Below are 7,358 nucleotides of genomic sequence, written 5' to 3' on the forward strand. Positions count from 1 at the left end.
TTCCCTAAATTCCCTTCCCAAACCCCTTTCCAAAACACCTTTCCCAATACCCCTTCCTCCTCCCCAAAACCCCATCCCCAAAATCCTTTCCTCAGATTCTCATTCCCAAACCCCTTTCCCAAAACCCCTTTCCCAATAACCTCCATCCTCAGAACTCCATCCGAGCCCCTTCCCCAAATTCCCATTCCCTTCCCAAACCCCTTTCCAAAACACCTTTCCCAATACCCCTTCCCCATTCCCAAAATCCTTTCCCCAGATTCCCTTTCCAAAACCCTTTTCCCAATAACCCCCATCCCCAAAATTCCTTCCCCAAATTCCCATTCCCTTTCCAAAGCCCCATTTCCAATACCCCTTCCCCTATCCCCAAGACCCTTTCCCTAAATTCCCTTCCCAAACCCCTTTCCAAAACACCTTTCCCAATACCCCTTCCCCATCCCCAAAACCCCATCCCCAAAAATCCTTTCCCCAGATTCCCTTTCCAAAACCCCTTTCCTAAGAACCCCCAGAGCCCCTTCCCCAAATTCCCATTCCCTTCCCAAAGCCCCATTTCCAAAGCCCCATTTCCAAAGCCCCATTTCCAATACCCCTTCCCCTATCCCCAAGACCCCTTCCCTAAATTCCCTTCCCAAACCCCTTTCCAAAACACCTTTCCCAATACCCCTTCCCCATCCCCGAAGTGCCATCCCCAAAATCCTTTCCCCAGATTCCCTTTCCAAAACCCCTTTCCTAAGAACCCCCATCCCCAGAGCCCCTTCCCCAAATTCCCATTCCCTTCCCAAAGCCCTTTCCAAAGCCCCATTTCCAATACCCCTTCCCCTATCCCCAAGACCCCTTCCCTAAATTCCCTTCCCAAAGCCCTTTCCAAAACCTTTCCCAATACCCCTTCCTCCTCCCCAAAACCCCATCCCCAAAATCCTTTCCTCAGATTCTCATTCCCAAACCCCTTTCCCAAAACCCCTTTCCCAATAACCTCCATCCTCAGAACTCCATCCCGAGCCCCTTCCCCAAATTCCCATTCCCTTCCCAAACCCCTTTCCAAAACACCTTTCCCAATACCCCTTCCCCATTCCCAAAATCCTTTCCCCAGATTCCCTTTCCAAAACCCCTTTCCTAAGAACCCCCATCCCCAGAGCCCCTTCCCCAAATTCCCATTCCCTTCCCAAAGCCCTTTCCAAAGCCCCATTTCCAATACCCCTTCCCCTATCCCCAAGACCCCTTCCCTAAATTCCCTTCCCAAACCCCTTTCCAAAACACCTTTCCCAGTACCCCTTCCCCATCCCCAAAACCCCATCCCCAAAATCCTTTCCCCAGATTCCCTTTCCAAAACCCTTTTCCCAATAACCCCCATCCCCAGAGCCCCTTCCCCAAATTCCCATTCCCTTTCCAAAGCCCCATTTCCAATACCCCTTCCCCTATCCCCAAGACCCCTTCCCTAAATTCCCTTCCCAAACCCCTTTCCAAAACACCTTTCCCAATACCCCTTCCCCATCCCCAAAGTGCCATCCCCAAAATCCTTTCCCCAGATTCCCTTTCCAAAACCCCTTTCCTAAGAACCCCCATCCCCAAAATCCTTTCCCCAGATTCCCTTTCCAAAACCCTTTTCCCAATAACCCCCATCCCCAGAACCCCTTCCCCAAATCCCCATTCCCTTCCCAGAGCCCTTTCCCGGCCGCCATTTTGATGCAGCCCCGTTCAGCACCACTCTCTGGGCCCGGCCCTCCAGCCAGTTCCTAACCCAGCACAGAGTGCTCCTGCCTGAGCCAGGGCCTGACAGCTTTTCCAGGAGAATCCTCTGGGAATGGTGTCCAAAGCTTTCCTGAAGTCCAGGTAGACTCCATCTCCACACCCACCCAGTCTGGTAGAGATTTGATCTTGGTCACCAGTGCCTCTTCAGCCAAAAAAATTCATTTTCTTTGAACTAGAGCAAAGAGTTTTGAGCTGCTGGTTTCTCTTTGGACCTTCCAAGTCCATCCAGTCCAACCCCAGGGACATCAGAACTGGGTCAGGTTGCTCAGAACCCCATTAACCTGCCCTGAAATGATTCCAGGGATGGGGCCTCTCCCACCTCTCTGAGCAACCTGGGCCAGGGCCTCAGGGTCAAAAATTTCTTTTTAATATCTAATTTTTAGACAATTTTTTAGACTTTCTGGTGACTTTAGCCTGGATTGAGCTCTGCTCCTCCAAAGAGGGAAAAGCTTGGAGTTTGGGAGCAAGGAGTAGGACAGGAGAGAAAGAGGAGACATCTTTTTTGTGACCTCAGAGCATCACAGTCTTGTGAGAGGTGTTCAGGAGTCTGGAACTTTTGTACCATCCCCGGGTTCTTTCTCTTTGGACCTTCCAAGTCCATCCAGTCCAACCCCAGGGACATCAGAACTGGGTCAGGTTGCTCAGAACCCCAGTAACCTGCCCTGAAATGATTCCAGGGATGGGGCCTCTCCCACCTCTCTGGGCAACCTGGGCCAGGGTCTCAGGGTCAAAAATTTCTTTTTAATATCTAATTTTTAGACAATTTTTTAGACTTTCTGGTGACTTCAGCCTGGATTGAGCTCTGCTCCTCCAAAGAGGGAAAAGCTTGGAGTTTGGGAGCAAGGAGTAGGACAGGAGAGAAAGAGGAGACATTTTTTTTGTGACTTCAGAGCATCACAGTCTTGTGAGAGGTGTTCAGGAGTCTGGAACTTTTGTACCATCCCCGGGTTCTCTCTGTTTGGACCTTCCAAGTCCATCCAGTCCAACCCCAGGGACATCAGAACTGGGTCAGGTTGCTCAGAACCCCATTAACCTGCTCTGAACTGATTCCAGGGATGGGGCCTCTCCCACCTCTCTGGGCAACCTGGGCCAGGGTCTCAGGGTAAAAAATTTCTTTTTCATAGTTAGTTTTTACATTTTTTTTAGACTTTCCAAGTTTCTGGTGACCTTAGCCTGGAGCTTTTATAGCAGCTTGAAGAAGGATTGAGCTCTGCTCCTCCAAAGAGGGAAAAGCTTGGAGTTTGGGAGCAAGGAGTAGGACAGGAGAGAAAGAGGAGACATCTTTTTTGTGACTTCAGAGCATCACAGTCTTGTGAGAGGTGTTCAGGAGTCTGGAACTTTTATACCATCCCCTTTTTATCTCTCTTTGGAACTGCTTTGGGTGGGAAGGGACCTTCCAAGTCCATCCAGTCCAACCCCAGGGATATCTCCAACTGGATCAGGTTGCTCAGAGCTCCATCCAACCTGACCTGGGATGGCTCCAAGGATGGGGCCTCTCCCACCTCTCTGAGCAACCTGGGCCAGGTCTCAGGGTAAAAAATTTCTTTTTAATATCTAATTTTTAGACAATTTTTTAGACTTTCTGGTGACTTTAGCCTGGATTGAGCTCTGCTCCTCTTGTTGCAGCTGCCCTGAGAGCCCACAGCTACCACCATGGGAGAGGGAGGGGAAAAAAAAAAAAAAGCTGAGTCTTTTCCAGGGTGTTTTCTGAGTTTTAAATTTTAAAGCAGTTTTGCAGCCAGCTTTGTTGTGTCTTGCTCAGTAAAGAGGCAGTTGAAGCCTGCACAAAGCATTTCCCTGTTGTGTTTGGGTCTGGTTTTGTTGTCTTGCTGTAGATAACATGAAAATGTCCAGAGGGAACTTGGGGAAAAGGAACCCAGGCAGACAGAGTGTGATAAGCTGTTATAAATCAGCCCAAATCAAGTTAAGATAATGAGAAGTCAGTTCAAAATTGAGCTGCTTTTTTTTTTTTTTAGCTTATTTATTTTTTTTTTCCCTCTCCCCACAGCCCCAGGTACTGAAAAGGAACATTAAAACATTTCCAACTGTCCAGCACTTAGAAACTGCTGTTTCTGCAGCAAGGGAGAATCCCAGGAGACCCAGGCAAAACAACCAAGGAGCTGAGGAAGCTTGGCAGAGGTTTTGTGATGCAGCTTTTTCTGCCACAAAATAAATGCAGACACACAGAGTTCTTCAGGTGCTGCTGCTCAGTGGCTGCAGCATCAAAGGGATCCTGGTTTCCTTCTGAATGCTTTGGCAGATCAAAGATGATTTAAAGAGTTGTTAACACATGGAATTAACTGCATTTTGAAGTCAAAGAACAGCTGGTTTTCAAGAGGGATGCAAAGCACTTGAAATTACAGATTATTTTTGCCTAGGCAGAAATGATCAAGGTCATTTGTCTGCTGGCCTTGTCTATGATTTTTTTTTTTTTAGGAAAATAACGTTTTCTGGGGCTGGAAAAAAAAATTGCTGCAGCTTCCTAGATAAAAACTGTTTTAATCCCAAAACTCGTTGCAAGAAATCACTAAGTATTCAGAGTCTTTTTTTAAACATCATTTTAGGCAGAATAGGACCCTGGTTTCCCAGCAACCTTGCTCATTACTCCTCTTCTTCACTAATTAGCCCCTGGCTATCAAATAATGATGCAGAAAATGAGTGTATCCTGTTGAATTATTATTGTTTAGGAAACGTATAATGGATTAAAACCCTTCTTGGCATAAATCTGTGGGGTTTTTTTCAGCCCAGTGGAGTTACACTGACAAACACTGGAGGTGAGCTCTGTCTCTGCAAATATTGGACTAGGCTGGAGCAGACTGGGACAGGATATTTTAGTGAGAAAAGTAAATCAAAAATAATATAATACAAAACCTGGGAACCAGAGGAACCAGAACAAGGGGTAACAGGAGCTCCTGAACCTTCTGTGGATGCCCAGAGAGTGCTGGGTGGGAGAGGAGAGGAGGCAGAAGGGAGAACACCAGACAGACACATGAGACTTGCTCAATAAAGAAATAAATCTGCCTTATCTAATGAACTTGTTGGCTTTCTGTAATTAAGTCAGCTCTTTGCTCCAGCTTCACCTGGGTTATACAGCTGCTTTCTGGGCTCTAATCTAAAGAAACCTTTTGCAAAAGGACCCAGCAGTGCCCCAGCCCTTTCAGACCCAGTGAGACTGAGACAGATTGGGTGCCTTTGCATGAGGTGTTTGGAGCAGTTTCAAGAGACTGAATACACATGAATTTAGCTTGCATTTAAGATGAAAAAGGAGGCTATTAATACCTTGTGAAAAACCACAACTGAGCTCCAAGAACTGGTTTAAGACAGTTCACCTAAAGGCAGGCACTGGTTTTGCTGAGACTTAAAACGTTTTAGTTTATTTTTCTCTTCCCTAAGCAGAGCAAAGGAAAATTTGAATAAGAAATAACTAGCGGGGTTAATTAAAGAGGGAAAAAAAAAAAAAAACCAACAAACCAAACAGTTGGCTGCAACTTCTTCCTGGTTGCTGGAGAGGAGTGAAGCTATGCAGAGCTGGTATTTGTTCCTGGCTGTGGGCACAGGGAGAACAGGTGAGAGAACATATTTGCTTTCATTGTGGGGCAGTATCACAGGTAATGCAAATATACTTTTCCCAGGGAACATAAATACCACATCCTGCTACTGCTCCCCAAGCAGATCCAGCCCCTTTTTTTAAAAAAAAAAAATAAAAATCTATCAGGAAATACCCCCCTTTCGTTATTAATTTTGTATGGTTTTCTCTAATAACTCTGTGAAGTGTTTGGGTAGTCACTGGTGCTTCACATGATGTCTCTATCTGGCAAGAGCAGGATCAGTGCACATTTCCTGCTCTGGTGAAGAATGTTGAATTTTAATTGTTAGAGAAAGCAGGAGGAAACCGAGGTTCCTCAGAAAGCCTTGAAGTGACCCAGCAGAGAGACAGCTCCCAGAGTTTTAGTTGGCACCCTGGAGGAGAGAAAAAACTTATCTACAAACTGCAAGGGCTTGAGAGAAAGGCTTGTCTGAAACCTTCCATCCTAGCAGCACATTTCCAGCTCCAGAAAAAGAGCTGGCAAGCAGCAGAGTTGCTAATTGCCTGGGTGGCTGATTGCAAGCCAATTTCTCCTGGGTGCAAAGTTCTGAGCTGCCAGGCCTCCAAGAAATGTTTGCCAACAGTTTGATCTCCTCTCTCCACCAGCACTGGGAATTTAGCAGCAGGGAAAGGGGGGAAAAAGCCCAGTGCCAACCCACTAAGGATGGTGACAGCCAGTCCCACTGATCTGGGAGGGAATTGTTCTTCCCAGCTCAGACACCTGGAAAGGGTTTTTTTTTTTTTCCAAAAGGACGTCTGCCCCCTCGGGAAGGGTGTTTATTTACAAGCCCAAAACGGTGCAGAAAACCTCTTTTTCTTCTGGTTGGGACAGCACTGGTTTGAAATGATGCCAGCAACAAACCCCAGGGAGGGGCAGAAACTGCTTGAACAGCCCTTTTCCTGGCTGGAATTGCTGGAAAGAAGGAATGGGTGTAGGATCTGCAGCTCCTCCCAGCACCATGCCAGCTTTCCTGCAGCCCTCCCAGTTTTGCAGGTAGCTCTGGACACACAGAAATCCAAATTAAAAAAAAAAACCACCATGGCTGAGGGTTCCCATGTGTTCAAGCAAGGCATGAAGTTCCACCTCCCCTTTTTTTGCTCCTCACCAGCTGATGTGTTCTTTTGAGCTTCTTTTTTCTTGTGAGACCCCTTGTGACATCTCACAATGACCTCACACACAGACAAATGAAATCAAAGAGGAACTATAACTGCACGGTATGTTCTGCTGAAATGATAAATCCAAGGATTTGGGTGAAATCACCAAAACCCTCCCTGAACACAGAGCTCTGCTCCCCAAGGGCTGTGCAACCTGCAACCTTGCCAAAATCCTTACACAAGGCAACACCAGCCCTTCTTTTTCTGTGCTCTTCTCACCCAGCTCTCTCCCTCACTTACCTGTTGTGTTATGATTTTTAGAGCAGCTATTTTGGGGCCAAACCATGCCAGGACAAAGTGCAAATGTTGTTAGTTTTCCACAGAAATCCCAAGGTGGGGGATTAGAGAGAGAAGGAGGCTCCGTCAGGCTCCTGGTGTGAGATACCAGAATAATTTCAAGTCGAGGGAAGAGCTGCCCTCGTGTAGCAACAAGTCTGGAGCAGATAAAAATAATGACTGTGCTGTCGGGTTCTTTGAGCTGAAGGTTCTCCAGCCCTAGGATTGCTTTGTGGAAGTGATTGGGAAAGAGCTTTTAGGTACAAAATGTTGGAAGGTTCTCTTTTTTTTTGGTGTTGTTTCAGCAGCACAGGGTGGTTGGGTTGGACCAAGTCTTGGAGCTCGAGCCTTGGGTTGAGGGTCTGGGCAGCCATCTCAGGTTGAATTTTGGGAAGCAGGAGATGGACAAAAGGGAGAAATGGAGCTGATGGGAGGTCAACTTATGGAATTCTTCAGCTGCCTCAAGGTTGGAGCGAGGAGGGAAGAAGCCTCTGCTCCTTGGGAAACTGTGAGAGGAGCAGAGGGAATGGGTGGAAGGGGAGGGTTAGGCTGGATGTTAGGAAATATTTTTTCACTGAGAGGGTTTTTAGGCATT

This window comes from Heliangelus exortis, chromosome W, assembly GCF_036169615.1.
Source record: "Heliangelus exortis chromosome W, bHelExo1.hap1, whole genome shotgun sequence".
Classification (NCBI taxonomy): Eukaryota; Metazoa; Chordata; class Aves; order Apodiformes; family Trochilidae; genus Heliangelus; species Heliangelus exortis.